This window comes from Haematobia irritans, chromosome 2 (genome assembly GCF_050003625.1).
Source record: "Haematobia irritans isolate KBUSLIRL chromosome 2, ASM5000362v1, whole genome shotgun sequence".
Lineage (NCBI taxonomy): Eukaryota > Metazoa > Arthropoda > Insecta > Diptera > Muscidae > Haematobia > Haematobia irritans.
This window is the reverse complement of record NC_134398.1, coordinates 208,757,807-208,782,126: the sequence shown is the minus strand read 5'-3', so window position 1 is coordinate 208,782,126 and position 24,320 is coordinate 208,757,807. Positions and strand designations below refer to the sequence as shown.

The window sequence follows — 24,320 nt, the reverse complement described above, 5'->3', positions numbered from 1 at the left end:
GAGCACGATATGTCAGGCTCACTTAGGTGAACTTCTCTCTTATCGATGAGTCCTGCGCAATTCTCTATCAAGCTCATTGACAAGGGACCACCCTCTTATAGCCGAGACCGAACGGCGTTTCACATTACGGTGAAACCACTCATAAAAGCTGTGAAACACTTAGAATTTTGTCAAAATTTTATGCCTATAGAAATTTGTGTCAAAATTTTTTTTTTCTGTAAAAAATTAGGAAATTTCGTATAGAAATAAAATGTTAACAAAATTTTCTATAGAAATAAAATTTTAACACAATTTTGTAGAGAAATAAAATTTGGACAAAATTTTCCAAAGAAATGAAATTTAGACAAAATTTTCTATAGAAATTAAACATGGACAAAATTTTCTATAGAAATGAAATTTGGACAACATTTTCTATAGAAATACAATTTGGACAACATTTTCTATAAAAATAAAATTTTTACGAAATTTTTGAGAAATTTGTGTCAAAATTTTCTACAGAAATAAAATTTTGACAACATTTTCTATAGAAAAAAAAAATTGTCAAATCTTTCTAAAGAAATAAAATTTTGAAAAAATTTTCTATAGAAATAAAATTTTTACAAAATTTTCTATAGAAATAAAAATTTGAAAAACTTTCTATAGAAATAAAATTTTAACACAATTTTGTAGAGAAATAAAATTTGGACAAAATTTTCTAAAGAAATGAAATTTAGACAAAATTTTCTATAGAAATTAAACATGGACAAAATTTTCTATAGAAATGAAATTTGGACAACATTTTCTATAAAACTAACATTTTTACGAAATTTTTTAGAAATTTGTGTCAAAATTTTCTACAGAAATAAAATTTTGATAAAATTTTCTATAGAAAACAAATTGTCAAATCTTTCTTTACAAATAAAATTTTTAAAAATCTTTCTATAGAAATAAAAGTTTGACAAAATTTTCTATAGAAATAAAATTTTGACAAAATTTTCTATAGAAATAAAATTTTGACAAAATTTTCTATAGAAATAAAATTTTGAAAAAATTTTCTATAGAAAAAAATTTTGATAAATCTTTCTATAGAAATAAAATTTTGACATTTTCTGTAGAAGTAAAATTTTGACAAAATTTTCTATAGATATAAAATTTTGACAAAATTTTCTATAGAAATAACATTTTCACAAACATTTACAATAAAAATAAAATTTTGAGAAAATTTTCTATAGGCATAATATTTTGACAACATTTTCTATAGAAATAAAATTTTGACAAAATTTTCTATAGAAATGAAATTTGGACAAAATTTTCTATAGAAATATGATTTTAAAAAAAATTTCTATAGAACAGAAATCTTGACAAATCTTTCTATAGAAATAAAATTTTGACATAAGTTTTTATAGAAATACAATTTTGAGTAAATTTTCTATAGAAATTAAATTTGGAAAAAAAAATCTATAGAAAAAAAATTTGATAAATCTTTCTATAGAAATAAAATTTTCACATTTTGTATAGAAGTAAAATTTTGACAAAATTTTCTATAGATATATTTATTTTACGAAATGTTTTATAGAATAAAATATTTGACAAAATTTTCTATAAGAATAATATTTTGACAAAATTTTCTATAGATATAAAATTTTGACAAATTTTTCTATAGAAATAAAATTTTACAAAAATTTTCTATACAAATAAAATTTTGACAACGTTTTCTATAGAAATAAAATGTATACAAGATTTTGTACAAAAATAAAATTTTGGTAAAATTTTAAAAAAATTCAAATAAAATTTGGAAAAAATTTTCTATAGAAAAAAAATTTTGATAAATCTTTCTATAGATATAAAATGTTGTCAAAATTTTCTATAGAAATAACATTTTCACAAACATTTTCAATAAAAACAAAATTTTGGCAAAATTTTCTATAAGAATAATATTTTGACAAAATATTCTATAGAAATAAAATTTGGAAAACAAAATTTTGACAAATCTTTCTATAGAAATAAAATTTTGACAGAATATTTTATAGAAATAAAATTTTGATAAAATTTTCAAAAAAAATTCTATAGAAATAAAATTTGACAAATCTTTCTATAGAAATAACATTTTCACAAACATTTTCAATAAAAACAAAATTTTGACAAAATTTTCTAATGGAATTTTCTGTAGAATAAAAGACTATAGATATGAAATTTTCTGTAGAATAAAAGATTTGACAAAATTTTCTATAGGAATAATATATTGACAAAATGTTCTATAGATGTAAAATTTTGACAAAATTTTCTATAGATATAAAATGTTGAAAACATTAAAATTTTGCAAATATTTTCTATAGAAATAAAATTTATACACGTTTTTGTACAGAAATAAAATTTTGATAAAATTTAAAAAAAAATTCTATAGAAATAAAAATTTGACAAATCTTTCTATAGAAATAAAATTTTTACAACATTTTCTATAGAAGTAACATTTTGACAAAAATTTCTATAGATATAAAATTTTGACAAAATTTTCTATAGAAATAACATTTTCACAAACATTTTCAATAAAAATAATATTTTGACAAAATTTTCTATAGAAATAAAATTTTAACACAATTTGGCAGAGAAATAAAATTTGGACTTCTGTAGAAATGAAACATGGACACAATTTTCTATAGAAATGAAATTTGGACAAAATTTTCTATAGAAATAAAATTTGGAATAAAAAATTGACAAATCTTTCTATAGAAATAAAATTTTGATAACATTTTCAAAAAATTTCTACAGAAATAAAATGTTGACAAATCTTTCTATAGAAATAAATTTTTGACAACATTTTCTATAAAAGTAAAATGTTGACAAAATTTTCTATAGAAATAACATTTTCACAAACATTTTCAATAAAAATAAAAATTTTGACAAAATTTTCTATAGGAATAATATTTTTACAAAATTTTATATAGATATAAAATGTTGACGAAATTTTCTGTAGAATAAAAGATTTGAAAAAATTTTCTATAGGAATAATATATTGACAAAATGTTCTATAAATATAAAATTTTCACAAGATTTTCTATAGTTATAAAATTTTGACTAAATTTTCTATTGATATAAAATTTTGACAAAATTTTCTATAGATATGAAATTTTGACAAAATTTTCTATAAATATAAAATTTTGTCAAAATTTTCTATAAATATAAGATGTTGAAAAAAATTTCTATAGAAGTAAAATTTTGCAAAATTTTTCCATAGAAATAAATTTTTGACAACTTTTTCAATGGAAATAAAATTTATACATGATTTTGTACAGAAATAAAATTTTGATAAAATTTAAAAAAAAAATTCTATAGAAATAAAATTTTGACAAATCTTTCTATAGAAATAACATTTTGACAACATTTTCTATAGAAGTAAAATATTGACAAAATGTTCTATAGAAATAACATGTTCACAAAAATTTTCTATAAAAATAATAATTTTCTATAAAAATAATAATAAAATTTTGACAAAATTTCCTATAGAAATAAAATGTTGACAAAAATTTCTATGGGAATAATATTTTGACAAAATTTTCTATAGATATAAAATTTTGACGAAATTTTCTATAGAATAAAAGATTTGACAAAATTTTCTATAGATATACAATTTTGACAAAATTTTCTATAGATATAAAATTTTGACATATTTTTCTATAGAAATACAATTTTGACAAAATTTTCGGTAAAACAAAATTTTGACAAAATTTTCTCTAGATATAAAATTTTGACAAAATTTTCTATAGATATAAAATTTTGACAACATTTTTTATAGAAATATAATTTTGATAAAATTTTCTCCAAATTTTGGAGTTGATTTATGTCCATAAGCGAGCGTGCCGAAGATGGTTTTTATCCTTTCATGGTTTGGTTTATATGTTAGTATTTGTCATCCAATCCACTTGAAATTCTTTAATGCGTAGAGTAGTTAATAAAAATAGTATATTTTATTCATGGTTGTGGAATTTATGCTTGGTTTAGTTATTCTCTGTTTCTTTATTTAATTTAGAAAATATCAATTTATTGAAATAATTGGCATGTATTAAATTTAATTAAAATACATATCGAATTTTCGTTTTCAATCTACCATTTACTAATTCAATTAGAATTGTACATCATCATTTAATTTTCTAATTCAATTTATAACACTATGATATGGCCTAAACTCTCAAAACCAAGTGATTTAACAGAGACGTCAACTCTGTTAACAATCACTTTCTTTCTCCCTACATATTTGTGTATGTGCGTGGGTGGGTGTGTAGAAATGTGCGTATCTACTCTTCTGTATGGAATTTATTGCGGTAGGTCGGTTCTATTTCAGTGTTTTTCTTACTTTGTTGTTGTTCTTTCGTTCAACGATGTATTCGTTATTCTCTGTTTAGTAGCATTGTGTTTATCTTTGAATTTTTATATCAGTCATTGTTTTGAAGACAGTTTTTTGTTTGTTCTGTAACTGTGTGAGACTCTGTAAATGAGAATTCTGTTTGTGTGTGTGTCAGTGTGTATTTCAGAGGTATTGTTTTATGTTAACATAAATATAATAATCATAGCTAGCCAGAGAGTAGATGAGTATGACTGGGGCAAAAATGCCGAACAACAACAGCCAAGGTTTTCACAGACCGACTCCCCACGCCTCGTCTACCCAGCCAAAGACATGGGGTCAGAGATGTATGGCATCTAGCTCCTTTAAGCTATAATTCACAGCTTTAATTTATGCATAGAAAGTGATGAAAAATGTGAAGAAGAAATACGTTGTGATTTATCTTTTAGAGGACCGTTAAAATACAATATTAAAATGTTAATACGAATTTAAATAGCTCCCATTCCTCCCGCATATATTGGAGAGCTGTTCACCATGATATTGAAATAAATGTTGCGAAATGGTGGTATTCTTAATGTTCTCCCTTTGGTTACATTTTGATGAACGATATGAATTTTATGTCCCGATTTTATAACTGTGACACAAGGCTTACTTAAGACAACAGTGGCGGGGTGGATTTCGATTTGTTTGCGGGTGCAAAAAAGAGAAGAAGAGAACTTAAAATTAACTTAATGATCGGCTATATTGGCTATATGATATATATGTAATAAAATAAAATTTATAATAAGATTTTATTAGGCATTAATGGACAAATACAGATGCAGACAAAAATATTTAATGTAAGCACTGTGTTGTTGTAACTTCAAAATAAATGTTTATCAGATTCAGACTTAGAATAAATTCATATTCCAAATGTTATAAAAAAGATAAAAAGAAAACTTATTGGACGTACTATTGTAAGATTTCACATAGTAGGGGGATATACAAATACACACAAAAAAATTTCACGAAAAAATTTCCAATTAAAATTTTAATTAAGGTTTAAAAAATTTTCAATTAAAAATTTAATTGATTCACAAATTTTTTTAATTGAAACAAAAATCAATCACAAAAATAATAGTATCAATTAATTTTATAATTGGATCAATTAACTTTTTAATTGACCTTCAATTAATTTTTTAATTCATACTATCATTTCTGTGATTGAAGACATTTCAATTAAAAATTAATTGGATCAATTAATTTCGTGATTGAATCAGAAAAATTTTTTTTTGTGTGTAGAAGAAAAGTAAACTGTTTATAGCAACAATGAACTAGATTATACTCCACAGTTTGAGATTTCGAAAAGGCGTTTTTAATACCAGGAAAATTTAATGTACTGCCTGCAAAAAAATTGGAAGTTGTTCCACAAACATTTCTGGAATCCCCCATCAAGTTTTTTTCACTTCCGATTCAGTCCTTTTGGACAAGCCCTGAAACATTTTTTTTAAAGCGAATCCCGGGAGCCCCTATCGTTTGTTTTTTCACTTCCGATGCAATCCTCTTGGACAAGTCTTAGAAAGTACGGAATTAGGCCGTTTTAAGTGAAAACTTAAGTTTTGGACAATTAAATTTCGAAAAAAAATGAAAATCTATAAAAAAAATAAAAATTTCATCCTCGCTGGGATTTGAACCTGTACCGTTTGATTCAGTGTTAGCGTTGGAAATTTTGAAAAGTCGCAAAAAAGTCGCATACTCAAAAAAAGGTCGCACAAAAAAGTAACATAATGATAAAAAATTCGCATACATTTGTGAAGTATTTTTATTACAAAAAATATTACAAAAAATAAATCAACCCAAAAACAATAAAGGAACACTCCCTTTAACATAAAGAGATATTTTAGCAACTTATTGTATCATAAAATCCAGTAAAACATAAACTTGCAATAAATAAAAAGTTAATTTTTTCTCCTTCCTGTAGGGTAGGTATCGTAGGTTAGGTGTCCATTGTGATACTATACGTGATTTACTTCTCTCTTAGTTATGAGTGCTTCTATGTTTAGCCCAATGACAACTTGTCATTGAAAAGTGAACTCTTTTTTATAGCCGAGTTCTGGCGTCTCACATTGTGGTGGAGAAGCTTTGAAACATTAAGCATCCACTGTAGAAACATATGTTGCTCTTTGCTCGAAACTGGGTTTGAATCCATGATCCTTTGTATACAAGGCGAGCCATTGCGGTGGCTTCGCGTAAGGCACACGGCGATGAATTTCCACTTATAAAAATTGCTTAAAATTTAAGCACTTCCCTTTTGTGCGACATGCGTGCGACTAAAGTTGCACATTTTACATATTTTAAAAAAGTCGCACAAAAACTCGCATGACGTCGAAAAGGTTGCAAAATGCGACTAAACTCGCACAACGGTAACACTGGTTTGGAATTTCTTTTGAGAAGGTTTTGCAAATTACGAAAAAAATATATCATAAACAAGTATATACAGCAGTAAGTTCGGCCGGGCTGAATCTTAAATGCCCACCACTATGAATCAAATATTTTAGTTTTCTTTGCAATTTCGGGGGGAGATATTCTCCCAAGCAGAGCAGTTCAAACAGTAAACTTCCCGAAGATAAATTTAAGGATTTTATCTATGAAGACTATATCAGATTCTGGATTTATAAGAACCAATTTTGTAGAAGTTTTAGAGGAATCATTAACATCTCTTGTAAGTGTGCAAGAAAATGATGAAATAACGCATTGATTTGAAATCTAAAATCTGTAGATTTTCACATCCACTATTTAAATGATTACGAGAAGTAAAATCTGGAAATTTTTTTACTCAGTTTCAAGTAATTTTCATGATCAGTCTATATGGACCCTTTCCCAAATGGATCGAAAAAAAAAAACTAAATACGATACAGGTTTTTTTTCGAGTCTAAAATTCCAGTATATTTACAATTTCAAGCAAATCGGATAAAAACTACGGTCTCTACAAGCCCAAAAAGTAAAATCGGGAGATCGGACTATACCAAAACATTGACCGATACTCATAATTTTCGACGCGCCTCTTTATGGTCCTAAAATACCTCTAGATTTCCAATTTAAGGCAAATTGGATAAAAACTACGGTTTCTATATGTCCAAGAAGTAAAATCGGTAGATCGGTCTATAATACGACCGAACACCAAAAAGTTTTTCAGCGGTGGATTATCCCACTGTGGTATCACAATGGACTGAATAGTCTAAGTGAGCCTGATACATCGGGCTGCCACATAACCTAACCTAAGGGGTCTAAATTGAAACATGGACCGATACTCACCATTTCCGGCACACCTTTTTATGGTTCTAAAATAAATTTGAGATAAATTGGATAAAAACTACGGTTTCTATAAGCCCAAGAAGTAAAATCGGGAGATCGGTCTATATGGGGGCTTTACCATGACATGGACCGATACTCACCGTTTTCGACATAACTCTTTATGGATTGAAAATACCTCTAAATTTTCAATTTCAGGCAAATCGGATAAAAATTACGGACTCTAGAAGTCCATGAAGTAAAATCGGGAGATCGGTCTATATGGTGGCTGTACCAAAACACGGACCGATAGTCACCATTTTTGGCAAACCTTTTTATGGTCCTAAAATACATCTAGATTACCAATTTCAGCAAATTGGGTAAAAACTACGGATTCTAGAATCCCAAGAAGTAAAATCGGGAGATCGGTCTATATGAGGACTATATCAAAACATGGACCGTTGCTAACCATTTTCGACACACCTCTTTAAGGTCCTAGAATACCTCCAGATTTCCGATTTGAGGCAAATTGGGTAATAAATACGGATTCTAGAAGACCAAGAAGTAAAATCGGGAGACCGGTCTATATGGTGGCTTTATCAAAACATGGACCGGTACTCACCATTTTCGGTACATGTCTTTAGGGTCCTAGAGTACCTCTAGATTTCCAATTTCAGGTAAATTGGATTAAAACTACGGATTATAGTAGCCCAAGAGGACTATATCAAAACATGGACCGATACACCCCATTTTCGGCACACCTCTTTATGGTCCTAAAATACCTCTAGATTACCAATTTCAGGTAAATCGGATAAAAATTACGGACTCTAGAAGCCCAAGAAATAAAATCGTGAAATCGGTCAATATGGGGGATATACCAAAACATGAACCGATACTCACCATTTTTGGCACACCTCTTTATGGTCCTCAAATAACTTTAGATTTATTAAAGTTCATGTCTCTATACACAAGCCTACTTCATTTGACATTAAATTTATTACATTTATTCGAGATGCCGGGTGCAATGTTGCAAGGAGTATGCCAAAACTTGACTAAGCGGATGGATCATTTGATGCTCAATCGCTGTCAACATTTGCATGAAATAATCATTAAATTTTATTTAATTTATCGATTCAATGTTTATTAATTTTAATTTAATGTGTGTGTGCGTGTTTTTATACCCTCCATCATAGGATGGGGGTATATTAACTTTGTCATTCCGTTTGTAACACATCGAAATATTGCTCTAAGACCCCATAAAGTATATATTCTGGGTCGTGGTGAAATTCTGAGTCGATCTAAGCATGTCCGTCCGTCCGTCCGACCGTCTGTTGAAATCACGCTAACTTCCGAACGAAACAAGCTATCGACTTGAAACATGGCACAAGTAGTTGTTATCGATGTAGGTCGGATGGTATTGAAAATTGGCCATATCGGTCCACTTTTACGTATAGCCCCCATATAAAGGGTCCCTCAGATTTGGCTTGTGGAGCCTCTAACAGAAGCATATTTCATCCGATCCGGCTGAAATTTGGTATATGGTGTTGGTACATGGTCTCTAACAACCATGCAAAAATTGGTCCACATCGGTCCATAATTATATATAGCCCCCATATAAACCGATCCCCAGATTTGGCTTGCGGAGCCTAAAAGAGAAGCAAATTTCATCCGATCCGGCTGAAATTAGGTACATGGTGTTGGTATATGGTCTCTAACAACCATGCAAAAATTGGTTCACATCGGTCTATAATTATATATAGCCCCCATATAAACCGATCCCCAGATTTGGCTTGCGGAGCCTCAAAGAGAAGAAAATTTCATCCGATCCGGCTGAAATTTGGTACATGATGTTGGTATATGGTCTCTAACAACCATGCAAAAATTGGTCCATATCGGTCCTTAATTATATATAGCCCCCATATAAACCGATCCCCAGATTTGGCTTGTGGAGCCCCTAAGAGAAGCATAATTCATCCGATCCGGCTGAAATTTGGTACATGGTGTTGGTATATATTCTCTAACAATCATGCAAAAATTGGTCCACATCGGTCCATTATTATATATAGACCCCATATGAACCGATCTCCAGATTTGGCTTGCGAAGCCTCAAAGAGGAGCAAATTGCATCCGATCCGGCTGAAATTTGGTACATAGTATTGGTATATGGTCTCTAACAACCGTGCAAAAATTGGTCCACATCGGTTCATAATTATATATAGCCCCCATATAAACCGATCCCCAGATTTGGCTTTCGAAGTCTCCAAGAGAAGCAAATTTCATCCAATCCGGTTGTAATTTGGAACATGGTGTTAGTATATGATCTTTAACAACCGTGCCAGTATTGGTCTATATCGGTCCATAATTATATATTGCCCCCATATAAAACATTCTCCAGATTTGACCTCCGGATTCTCTTGGAGGAGCAAAATTCACCCGACCCGGTTCAAATTGTCACAATTTTATTTCTATAGAAAATTTTGTCAAAATGTTATTTCTAGAGAAAATTTTGTTAAAATTTTATGCGGTTCATAATAAAATTTTCATCATTGTCAAAATTTTATTTTTATAGAAAATTTTGTCAAAATTTTATTTCTATAGAAAATTTTGTTAAAATTTTATTCGATTCATAATCATGGTTGCCACTCGAGCCAAACATAATCTACCAAGATTTTATTTCTATAGAAAATTTTGTCAAAAGTTTATTTCTATAGAAAATTTTGTTAAAATTTTATTTCTGTGGAAATTTTTGTCAAAAATTTCTTTCTATAGAAAATTTTGTCAAAATTTTTATTTCTATAGAAAATTTTGTGAAAATTTTATTTCTATAGAAAATTTAGTTAAAATTTTATTTCTGTAGATAATTTTGTCAAAATTTTATGTCTACTTTGTCAAACTGAATTATATACGTATTGGATCGATCTTTTTTGATTAAATATATACCACGTATGGACTTACATACAATTTAGAAGATGGTGTTAGGAGGTTTTAAGATACCTTGCCATCGGCAAGCGTTACCGCAACTTAAGTAATTCGATTGTGGATGGCAGTGTTTAGATGAAGTTTCTACGCAATCCATGATGGAGGGTACATAAGCTTCGGCCTGGCCGAACTTACGGCCGTACACACGGGTTTTTTTTATAATTTTCCTATAGTTCTCATCTTTCCATTATGGCGTCGGAGTCCAATTATTCCATGTGCTACATAACCCCCATTCTTTAATGGAGAGTATAAATAAATACAATGAAATGCAAATGAGGCATATAATTTAAATTTTATTTAAATCGTGCCAGTCTTGAATTTTGTGTATAGCCAAAGACATTTTAATCATTTTCAAGTGCAACTTTTAAAACATATTTTAATTATTTATTACAAGATTTACAATCATTATAAATTATGAAAATAAATATAAAATAAATTTGGTATTTAAAACAAAGGGTTTTTAATAAAATACTTAAGTTCAAATTCTCTAAAATAAACCTACATTTTCTTTTGATGTTAGGTGAAATTAACCATATTCCCTTAACTAACTTACATTAGCCATGTAAATCGCAATAACATATCCGTTAACATTAAAATCAGCTACTCAACCACACAATCAAACTTAATTTGTATGAACTTAATTTTATGTCAATATGTTTTGTAAACTACTGTTAACAACATGTTTGAAGTGTCGAACATTTCAAACTTCTCTCATAAACATGGAGCTATGTAAACATAACATTAATGTTAATAATAAAATAAAGCGGCGAAAACGGATATTAGCAGAATGCTATGTGGGGACTTCATAAGAGTTCTGTATGTTAATTAACATTGAGAGCGTATAAACATACCAGCCTTTATGCATGCTTGGGTTCTCTTTAGGCTTACGATGTCTGTTTGAATCGTATATGTTAGATGGAGTATTCGCCTTATAGTAAAGACGACCATGTTATGCTGTTAAGCTTTTGTCGTCTTTTTTTTGTTTAGGGCTAAATTTTTCTTATGGACATTTATCAACAGCTTCGCCTGAATATGCGAATTCAGTATTCAATTGAAAGCGTAACGCAACGTTCGTATATTCGTTTTTAACGGGACGTCGGGATAACGTTTTCGTTGTGGATTTTAAAGTTGATATGATAGTCGAAAGTTTTGAAAAATAGTGTATTTGAGGAGAGAAAAAAAAAACAATAAATTACAAATAAATTAAAGAAATAAAAAATTCAAATTTTAAATATAAAAAAAAAATACTTTATGAAAAATATAATCTCGAAAGAATTTTAGATTTTTTTTGGTTTGGAAGAAACTAAAACTACATCGCTGTTTATGAATTAAATTTTCCTCTTTGAACTTCGTGTGGCAATCCTGCATTCATTCGGGATTTCTTTTTAACTTGAGGCCATTGTTACTTGTGGTTGTTTGTAATACTGACCTACAACTACACGGATGCTCACGAACACCAAGGTACACAAATCGCATTTGATGTAAGCAAAAATAAAAAAAAGATAAAAAACCGAAGTTCAATCTATTTCTCAGATATCGGTGTGATAATGATGATACCAATGATGATGATGATGCTGATACTGCTATAGGGAATACTGTTGAGACTTACATAGATTTTGTGGTGGTGTTTCGATGTAAAGGACAACAGCCCGGGTATATGATTGCTAATGTCTTAGTGTTGGTGTAAATGCGTGTGTTGCGTAAAACGGAATTTATCAACAGGAAACGGAAACATTTGATAAATTATTACTGCCACTTGTATTCGGGAGGTCTAACAGACCGATATAGACTTCCTAGCTTTTACAAATATAAAAAATAAACACACATACACATAAAAACCTATTGAAGTGTAAATGTATGTAATCTCTGGCTTTAATGAAAATAATAATAACAACAACAACAGAAAACAAATCCTTATATACTATATACATTAATGTAAATGATCACAATAATGTTCATCCTCCAAAGTCTCGTGTGATTTGTTCATTAACCCTATAGAATACCAACTGTTCGACATTAAACCGACATTTGTCTGTCATTTGACAACAGTGAAAGTGAGGGTGTTCTAAATATATGTAATTCCCCATTGCCTTAGGAAATTCGTATGTGTCAGTGTGTATGTGCGTTTGTGTGTGTGTGTGAGACCACGATAAATGGTACCGGGCTTTTGTCTCTATATATATTTTTTCTGTGTGTCATTTTCACATATTCGAATCTGCCAAATTTTCTATAGAGCTTGGAAGTCTTTGAGTAATGGAATGTAATGTTCATTTGTGCTCGGTGCTTTTTATTTTGTTTTGTGCCAATGTCCTTGTGCGTATTTATATTTTGAGTTAACTGAAGTATTCGTGAGAATACCATATCGGCATTACATATAAACAGCGGGAGGCTTCTGTGTTTGTTATCATTCAAAGTGAAAGCCCATTAAAGTAATTTACCTCGAACAAAATAACTTCCTTCCAAACAAAAACAAAAAAAGTTTCTTATCAACAATAATTAATTATTTATGGGGTAAAGTACCTACACTCCACAGAATAAAAAAAAAAACAAAACAAAAATAAATATATAAATAAATAAATAAATAAATAAAACAATCCTATAACATCACTAAATGTGTTATTAATGATATGATGCGTGGGCCATTTGAAATTTTATTTCTTCAACAACTACATTATCTTTTGTAATTGTAAATAAAAGTACTTCATCCCAATCTACAAAAACAAAAAATTAAAATAAAATTCTAATTTATTTGGAAAAGTTTTTACTGCCATTAAATAAAGTGAAGGTGTTCTAAGGCATTGATTCCATAAACCAAAACCAAACACAAAAAAAAAGAAATAACTTTTAATTCATTATCGTCCTTGTCGCCAGAGTGTGTGTGTGTGTTTGCCGTATTTGTTTTCCCCTTACAAAATTTATGGGCAACATTTAAAACAAAGGTAAGTTTGCAAAAGTAGCAAAATTTATATATAATTTTTATATTTATATCCTAAGTTTGTTAAGCAAAATATTTGTTTCCATTTGTTTCTTCATCATGGAGAATGTAATTAAATTTAATATCTTTACCATACATTTTCAATGTTATTACCTTGAAGAATATGTCAAGATAACACCATGATATAATGTGTCAAAATTAAATGTGGAAATAATTTTATGTGTTTACGATATAAAATTTAATTTTATTGTACTCACCATTATACACTCAAAAAAAAAAAAGAAAACGTTAATCCATCAGGAAGAAAAATGTAGGATAAATTTCAGAATTTTTTAAATAAACTATGTTATATCTATATATATAAAACTAGCGTAACCCGGCCCGCTTCGCTGCGCCTTCCGAAGCGTATTTGGAGGAACATTTTGCGTTAACTTAGTCAACTGTATCCCTCGTGCTGAAAACAAATTCGAAAAGATTTGAATTCTTTTAAACAAATCGGACTACTTGATTTTTCGTTTATAGGTACAAATATGGTTTCAATCGATGTTTGTTTATTTGTTTGTTTGTTTGTATGTTCCGAGTTGGCTCCGAAACGGCTGAACCGATTTACTTGAAACTTTCAGAGATCGAAAGGGGCGTTCATGTGGTGAAAACAGGGTACCTCATTTTTTGACACCTGGTCGCGGAGGGGGACCTCCCTTTTGTTGGACTTTTTGAAAATTGGACCAAAGTTGACCGATTTGCTTGAAATTTTCATTGAAGGTTGGGGTATGGGGGTTGGGGGTTGGCATCTAGACAAAGATCCGCTACTTTATGTTAAGTTAACGCAAAATGTTCCTACAAATATGCTTCGGAAGGCGCAGTGAAGCGGGCTGGGTTACGCTATAAGCAATAAATTCAAGACATAATTTTCTTTTTATACCCTTCACCACTACTGTGGTACAGGGTATAATAAGTTTGTGCATTTGTATGTAACGCCAAGAAGGAGTAATCATAGACCAACCTTTTAGTATACGGATCGGCTTAGAATTAAATTCTGAGTCGATTTTGCGATGTCCGTCTGTCTGTCTGTTGGTGTATTTTTGTGTGCAGAGTACAGCTCGCAGTTTTAATCCGATTGTCCTAAAATTTGGTACAGGGTCCTGTTTCGACTCAAAGACGATCCCTATTGATTTTGGAAAAAATTGGTTCAGATTTAGATATAGCTGCCATATATATTTTTCACCGATCTGGTCATAATTGGCGTGTATCTTTCTTAAATTCCGTACATCCGAATATTTTATGAGTCTCGAACAACTTGCAAAATATCAGCCAACTCGGTTCAGATTTAGATATAGCTCATATGACCACAGAGGCCAATTTTTAACTCCGATTTAGTTGAAATTTTGCAAAGGGAGTAGAATTAGCATTGTAGCTATTCGTGCCAAACTTGGTTGACATCGTTTCAGATCTAGATTAGCTCCCATATACATGTTTTTCTGATTTCGTCAAAAATGGTCAAATTACCAACATTTTCCTTGTTAGTCTGCTTAGTCGAAAAGTTGTAAAAATTACTCTAATTTTCCTAAACTTCTAATACATATATATCGAGCGATAAATAAACATAAATAAACTTTTGAAGAAAAGTTTCAAGAATTTTCAGGGAAGGTTAGGGGTGATATTCAATACGGTGTTTGTCGATATTGTATCGGGGAAAGTAACGTCCCTGTAAAGCAATAAAGCAAAATGTAAACATATCCGATCTACTTGAAATTTGCAGGGAACGTGGGAGGGGGTGATTAAATTTATACATAATTTTTCGATATCTGGTTGGGGAAGGGGAAAATTGAAATAAACTTTGTCGATTTAATTCGATAGAATTTATAGGGACCATTGAGAAGTTGTGAATTTAATATAGGGTACGTGATAGTCCGATATGAGGTCGGAGTGGAGCGAAGGTGGGGAAAGGGTTCCCTTTTGTCCGTTGTTTTTTTTTTCTTAAATTGAAAGTAGAGGGTTGTCCGTAAATGGGAACCCGGTACATAATTTTATTATTTTTGCACAGGCTTTTGCCAGACTTCTTTTTGCAAGAAAAAAATTGATAGAAATTTGCAAAAAATGTTTCTAACGTCATACGAAGTTCCCGATGGACACGTTTGGTAAAAATTGCGAAGTGTACAAAATTTACAAATTTTTTTCTGAATTATTTTTTATGAAACTGATAGTTTTTTGTAGTTTCCATCATCTAATACCAATTCCCAGCAAAAAAGGCTTCGCCAAAAAAGTAGTGAAAATGTTCTTTTTGGATCCGGAAGTGGTGCTAAATTGGCGCAGAAGTGATGAATTTAACATGGACTTGTCATAGGACGGATGTCCACCATTTTAACAGCCGTTGCACTGGATTTGCATCACTTCTTAAGGTGTGATGCGAATTCAGTGTTTTGGATGTGAATTAAGAAATTTTGTGATATTTTGACAAATAATTTTTAAAAATGTTTAATGAGTTTTAATGCATTCTTGCGCTTTTGTGGAACGTTTGGTATCAAATATTTTCAAAAATTCGCAATTTTTCTAGAATGGTTTTAGCATTATTTTTTCAGAAAAATTTAAATAAATTTTACAATTTTATTAAATCTTAATCTATTTTTAGCCTATTTGGAACAAAAAAATTTAAATTTTCCATTAAAAATATGAAAAAGCAAATTATAAAAAAATTGACTCAAATGAACTTCCTGTGCAGCTAAAATAAAGAATTTCTTTGGGAGGACATTTTTGGAAGTGCTTTAAAAGTTGTGCCTTTAGAAGAACTTCCACATTTTGATTTTAGTGACCTATTTTTATACCCTCCACCATAGGATAGGGGTATATTAACTTTGTCATTCCGTTTGTAACACATCGAAATATTGCTCTAAGACCCCATAAAGTATATATATTCTGGGTAGTGGTGAAATTCTGAGTCGATCTAAGCATGTCCGTCCGTCCGTCTGTTGAAATCACGCTAACTTCCGAACGAAATCTCTTATCGACTTGAAACTTGGCACAAGTAGTTGTTATTGGTGTAGGTCGGATGGTATCGCAAATGGGCCATATCGGTCCACTTTTACGTATAGCCCCCATATAAACGGAACATCCAAATTTGGCTTGCGGGGACTGTAAGAGAAGCTAATTTCATCCGATCCAGCTTAAATTTGGTACATGGTGTCAGCATATAATCTCTAAGAAGCATGCAAAAATTGGTACACATCGGTCCATAATTAGATATAGCCCCCATATAAACGGACCCCCAGATTTAGCTTGCGGAAATTATCATAGGTGGCTTGACAAAAAACCCATAATCTCACCTTTCACTTTCATTACAAGATACCAACCATTTTGTTACATTTTAAATTCTCAGGACAACATTTACTCTAAAAATTTTAGGTTTTAGGCAATAAAAAAATGGCAAAGGGTCGTCTTTACTCTACACAGATAATAATCTGCTTTTCACTATTAAAAAATTACAGGTGCAAATTTTTGTTATGTGGTTGCTCACAAAACTCAAATACAACAAACTTGACATCACCTTGCAATTCATCAAAATAATTATCTTCCTAACACTGTCGCTTTTCCAACGAACGATGAGTAGTAGTCATGGGAATGCCATAATCTAGAATCTCATTTTATCTATAGACACCACATCCTGTATATTTACCACAAGCACAAACTCGCACAGGCCATCTGTCGCCATCAAGGTGTGTAAATTGTTCAGACAGCTACGAAATTACAATTTACCCTTTGAACTCCCTCTTTTTCTATTGCCTTAAAGCAGTCACTTAAAATGAGCTCATTTACGATGATACTGAAAATATTCAAGAGGGTTGCAATGACGATCATAAAACATAAAAGGGGGGTGGGGGATGTGGAATATATTTTGCACGTTTTTTTTTATATTTAAAGTGTCTATATTACAATTTAATTGGTTTAATTTGTATCAATTTTTCGGACAGAATCGAAATTTATTTCGATTGTAATTCGTGCGCTAGTAATGAACAACATTTTTACGTGTCAATGATTTTGGCCAGAATGAATTTATTTTGTTTTGTATCTTTGCTATTACATTCTGTTTTCTTGTTTTCAGACACTTTAATTGCCAATGATTTTCTACCAATTAATTAATTAATGGAGCTGAATTAAGAGACCCTGTGAGAATGTTGAAGTGATGGTGAAAACAAATAAATGTTAGAAAAATGTAACAATTTAAGGGTAGAAAATCGTGAAAAACAAGTAAGGATTGCTAAAGACCGGAGGAATTTACTCTATTCGTGAATATATACAAAGAAACAAAACTTTCAATCTACAAGTAAACAAGGCCAAAATGTCGCACCAAGGATTGCATACAAAGTTCTACTAAGGCTGTCATCCACAATCGGATTACTTGGGTTGAGGTAACAGGTACCGATGGTACGATCTACAAGGTCTCGTATTAAACCTTCTTAACATTGTCTCTTAAATTATATGTTAGTCCATATGGAGTCTATGTTAGATAAGAAAGGCAGTATTAATATCAACATAAATATCGTTTTATACCTAGAACTCATATACTAATATCTGGTACCAAATTCAATCGTTTCGGATGAGATTTGCTCTTTGATCCGAATACAGTGTTTTGGATGTGAATTATACAATTATGTGTTATTTTATCAAATAAATAATATTTAATCTTTTTTTTTTGATTTTTAAAAAATTCGAATGCTTGTTTGGAACGTTTGACCTCTATAGGAGCTACCCAGCAAAAAAAATTGGAAGTTCTTCCAACGGCACAACTTTAAAAGCACTTCCAGAAGATGCACTCCCAATGATGTTCTTTATTTTAACTACCCAGGAAGTTCTTTTAATTAAATTTTTTATAACTTGGTTTTTTCATACTTTTAATGGGTAATTTTATCTTTTTTGTTTCAAATACGTTAAAAACGGAGTAAGAATTCATAAAATGGTACAAATCATTTAAATTTTGTCGGAAAAAATGCTAAATCCAATCTGAAAAAATTGTGAATTTTTGAAAATATTTGAGGTCAAACGTTTCCGAGATGCGTTAGAATCCATTAAAAATTATAAAAAATTATAAAAATTATTTATTTTACAAAATATCACAGAATTTTTTAATTTACATCCAAAACATTGAATTCGGATCACACCTAAAGAAGTGATGCAAATTCAGTGCAACGGCTGTTGAAATGGAGGACTTCCGTCCTATGACAAGCCCATGTTAAATTCATCGCTTCTGCGTCAATTTTGCACCACTTCCGGATCCAAAAAGAACATTTTCATTACTTTTTTGGCGACGCTTTTTGTGCTGAGACGCGACGTATAGGCCCGTTTCGACAATGAATTGATGGAGAAATCGGGCAACCACTTGTCGAAAAATAGTCCGTAATAAAAGTTTGGCTTAGACCTCATGTCTCTTCCGAGACAAATCGGTCAAATTTGGCTAGGTAATACACCGTTTGACGTGGCTTTCATCGTCACAAAGAAAAACTATTTTGCAGCCCTACATGCAGAGAAGGAATATTATCACATCCTAAAGCAAAAAAAAAATTTTTTTTGGATGGTCAGAAAACAACTTTTTTGCCACAAAAATGTTGTTTTCCTGCCAAACATAAAATTGTTGTCGAAATAACTAATTTCCTAGAAAATAGCATGGTTGCGACAAATATGTTACGTTAGGTTAGGTATAGTGGCAGCACGATATTTTCAGATTCACTTAGTCCATTGTGATACCACAGTGGTGAACTTCTCCCTTATCGTTGAGTGCGGCTCGATTCTATGTTAAGCTCAATGACAAGGGAGCTCCTTTTTATTGCAGTGAAATCACTTAGAGAAGCCTTGAAACACTCAGACATATCACCAGCATTACTGAGGTGGGATAATCCACCACCGAAAAACTTTTTGGTGCTCTATCGAAGCCGGAATCGACCCCACGACCTTGTGTATGCACAGCGGACATGTAAACCATTGCACCACGGTGGCTCCCTATTTCTATAAAAAGTTTTGTTTTGCCAAAATTTTATTTTCTTTAAATTTTATTTCTATAGAAAATTTTGTCAAAATTTTATTTCCATAGAAAAGTTTTCCAGAATTTGATTTCTATAGAAAATTTTGTCAAAATTTTATTTCTATAGAAAATTTTCTCAAAATTTTTTTCCTATAGAAAATTGTATCAGAATTTTATTTCTATAGAAAATTTTGTCCAAGTGTTGTTTCTATAGAAAATTTTACCAGAATTTTATTTCTACAGAAAATTTTGTGTCAAATTTATTTCTATAGAAAATTTTGTCGAAATTTAATTCCTATAGAAAATTTTCTCAAAACTTTATTTCTATAGAAAATTTTGCCAAATTTTATTTCTATAGAAAATTTTATCAGAATTTTATTTCTATAGAATTTTCTATAGAATGAACATTTTGAGAAAATTTTCATTCTATAGAAAATTTTGTCCAAATTTTATTTATATAGAAAATTTTGTCGAAATTTTATTCATAAAAAAAATTTTATTCCTGTAGATAATTTTGTCAAAATTTTCTTTCTATAAAAAAGTTTGTCAAAATTTTATTTCTATAGAAAATTTTGTCGAAATTTTATTTATATAAAAAATTTTGTGCAAATTTTATTTCTATAGAAAATTTTGTCAAATTTGATTTCCATAGAACTTTTCTCAAAACTTTATTTCTATAGAAAATTTTGTCAAAATTTTATTTCTATAGAAAATTTTGTCAAAATTTTATTCCTATAGAAAAATTTGTCAAAATTTTATCTCTATAGAAAATTTTGTCAAATTTTATTTCTGTAGAACTTTTTTCAAAACTTTATTTCTATAGAAAATTTTGTCGAAATTTTATTTATATAGAACATTTTTTCCAAATTTTATTTCTGTAGAAAATGTTGTCAAAATTTTATTTCTATTGAAAATTTTCTCAAAATTCTCTTTCTATAGACAATTTTGTCCAAATTTTATTTCTATAGAAAATTTTATCGAAATTTTATTTATATAAAAGATTTTGTCCAAATTTTTTTTCTATAGTAAATTTTGTCAAAATTTTATTTCTATAGAAAGTTTTGTCAAAATTTTATTTCTGTAGAAAATTTTGTCAATTTTCTTTCTATATAATTTTTCTCAAAACTTTATTTCTATAGAAAATGTTGTCAAAAGTCGAAATATAAATATTTCTATAGAAAATTTTTGTCAAAATTTTATTCCTATAGAAAATTTTGTAAAAATTTTATTTCTATAGAAAAATTATGTCAAAATTTTATTTCTATAGAAAATTTTGCCCAAATGTTATAATTTTTAATAAAAATGTTGTTAAAATTTTATTTCTATAGAAAAATTTGTCAACAGTTTATTTCTATAGAAAGTTTTGTCAATACATAATTTTTATAGAAAATATTGTCAAAATTCTATTTTTATGGAAAATTTTGCCACAATTTTATTTCTATAGAAAATTGAGCAAAATTTTATTTCTATAGAAAATTTTGTACAACATTTATTTTCTTTCGAAAATTTTCTTAAAATTTTAATTGGATAAAAAATTTTGTTAAAATTTTATTTTTGTAGAAAATTTTGTCAAAAAGAAAATTTTGTTAAAATTTTATTTCTGTAGAAAATTTTTTGAAAATTTTATTTCTATAGAAATTTTGTCAAAATTTAATTTTAATAATTTTTTTTTGTTAATTTTATCGGTTAGCTACACATGTAGTTTAGTCAATGCATGCTGCAATCAAAACTAACAAATTGATTGAAGAATAAACCAACAATAAATATTATTTCTATAGACATTTTGTTAACATTTTATTTCTTTGGAATTTTCTATTTTATTTCGATAGAAAACTTTCGCAAATTTTTATTTCTACAGAGAATTTTCTCAAAATTTTTCTCTATCAAAAAATTTGTCACAATTTTATTTCTATCGATAGTTTTGTCAAAATTTTATTTCTTTCAAAAGTTTTGTCAGAAATTTATTTCTATCGAAAACTTTGTCAAATTATTTTGCTATAGAAAATTTGCAAGGTTTTATTTTTATAAAAATATTGTCAAAATTTTATTTCTATTGAAAATTTGTCAAAGTTTTATTATTATAAAAATTTTATATGTATTTTTATAATTTTTTTTTTTAATTTTATTTCTATAGAAAATTTTGTACAAAATTACATTTCTTTAGAAAATTTTGTTTTTTCGAATCTTTATTTTCTCTAAATTTGATATTATAGAAAATTTTATAAGAATTTTATTTCTATAGAAAATTTTGTCAAAATTTTATTTTTATCGAATATTTTTTCCAAATCTTATTTCTATAAAACATTTTGTCACAATTTTTTTTGTATAAAAAATTTTGTTAAAATTTTATTTCTATCGAAAATTTTCTCAAAGATTCTCAAAAATCTAGCTCAGAAGACACGAATGGAATATAAATTGGATTTTAAGACTGATTGTACAACTAATCTCATTATCATACGGATATCCTAAATTTGATTCTATACCGCTGTCGACAAAAATTAGTCAGCTTCATACTCTGTCACTAATTTTTAATATCCTGTTCCATAGAGTGGTACAGGGCATACAAAAACCAAACAGTCATTCTGTTTGCTTGCATATATAGTTTTCTAGTAATTTATACGAACATTGAAGGAATTTTCGATAACAATGCCACAGAATAATTATTTATTTGGTTAAAGAAACATTTGTATAAATAAAAAAACCCCAAATTCTTTTTCAAATATATTCCATAGCTTTGCGCAATTGTCCGACTTTAATCAATATTGCGAGTATTTCAAAATCACGGTGATACCCATGAAATGCAATATTAATCGATACAACGATGGTTGTTTGGGTGTGTGTATTGTGCCTTTTTTTATAAATATGCAAAATATTGAGTTATCCATATGCAGATTATCATCGATTGGCATCGCAGTATGGTAATCACCCTGCATCGAGCCATTGATATCAAATAATATTGAAAATCGTTGTTTGGCCATCTTATTCGTTCGTTGCAGTTGATGATTCTGTTCTGGTTTTCTGTTTTTTTTTGCGTTACATTTGAAAGCATTTGCATTTTTTTAATCTCGAATTTATGAATGTCAATATTTCTGGGTCATCATCGCAATGAATGAATGAAGATTGGTTGTTTTGTCGGTCGGTTGGTCGGTTAGTTGCTATTTTGTTTGTTGTCATAGGGCTTCGTGGAATTTGTTTTAAAAGTTGTTCAACAAATGTCGGTTATTTTAATGTGGTACAACAGAAAAAAAAAAAACAAAACCCATCAAGTCCATTCGATGAAGTTTTAATGGAAAAAGTTCAATTTGTGGAAAATAAATCAATCCAATGGAATTAAAATAATTTTCAAGTGGGAGTGCATACATAAATTAAAATGATGAGAATTGGGTGTAAGAAACAAAAACTGAATTTATTTTATGAAAAAAATGGAAAAAAACTTGGAGGAGGGTAAGGTGGGGACAAACCACAGATATTGTAATCAGCAACTAAAAATCTAAACTTGTCAAAATTTTATTTCTATAAATTTTTTTTTTTTTTTAATTTTATTTCTAAAGAAAAATTTTTCAAAATTTTTCAAAATTTTATTTCTATAGAAAATTTTTCAAAATTTTATTTCTATAGAAAATTTTGTCAAAATTTTATTTCTATAGAAAATTTTTCAAAATTTTATTTCTATAGAAAATTTTGTCAAAATTTTATTTCTATAGAAAATTTTGTCAAAATTTTATTTCTATAGAAAATTTTGTCAAAATTTTATTTCTATAGAAAATTTTGTCAAAATTTTATTTCTATAGAAAATTTTGTCAAAATTTTATTTTTATAGAAAAATTTGTCAAAATTTTATTTCTATATAAAATTTTGTTAACATTTTATTTCTATAGAAAATTTTGTCACAATTGTATCTCCATAGAAAATATTGTCAAAATTTTAATTCTATAGAAAATTTTGTCAAAATTTTATTTCTATAGAAAATTTTGTCAAAGTTTTATTTCTATAGAAAATTTTGTCAAAATTTTATTTCTATAGAAAATTTTGTCAAAATTTTATTTCTATAGAAAATTTTGTTAAAATTTTATTTCTATAGAAAATTTTGTCAAAATTATATCTCCATAGAAAATATTGTCAAAATTTGATTCCTATAGAAAATTTTGTTAAAATTTTATTTCTTGCCAAAATTTTATTTCCATTAAAAATTTTGTCAAAACTGTATTTCCATCGAAAATATTATCAAAATTTTATTTCTGTAGAAAATATTGTCAAAATTTTATTTCTATAGAAAACTTTGTTAAAACTTTATTTCTATAGAAAATTTTGTCAACATTTTATTTCCATAGAAAATTTTAATTTTATTTCCATAGAAAATTTTAATTTTTCTTCTATAGAAATTTTGTCAATTGTTTTTTTCTATAAATTTTTTTTTTCAAAATTTTATTTCTTTTAATTCTATATAAAATTTTGCAAAATTTTATTTCTGTAGAAAATTTAGTCAACATTTTATTTCCATAGAAAATTTTGTCAAAATTTTACGTCTATAGAAAATATTGTCAAAATTTTACTTCTATAGAAATTTTGTCAATTTTTTTTTCTATAAATTCTTTTTTTCAAAATTTTATTTCTGCTATTTCTATATAAAATTTTGCAAAATTTTATTTCTGTAGAAAATTATACTTGTATAGAAATTTTGTCAACATTTTATTTCAATAAAAAATTTTGTCAAAATTTTATATCTATAAAACAGGGTACTATAAGTTAGTGCATATGTTTGCAACACTCAGAAGGAGACGAGACAGACATATGGTGTCGTTGGCAGT

The 24,320-nt window shown here is 28.5% G+C and overlaps 1 protein-coding gene across 1 annotated transcript in view; it reads left to right on the top strand.

The window, feature by feature from the left end:
- The first annotated feature begins 11,638 nt into the window (after positions 1-11,638).
- The window catches only part of rdo (leucine-rich repeat domain-containing protein reduced ocelli), a 400,748-nt gene continuing 388,066 nt past the window's right edge, over positions 11,639-24,320 (top strand). Inside the window, exon 1 of the mRNA XM_075297349.1 lies at positions 11,639-13,506. The gene's annotated coding sequence lies outside the window, so the exon portion shown is untranslated. The remainder of the gene's footprint in view (positions 13,507-24,320) is intronic.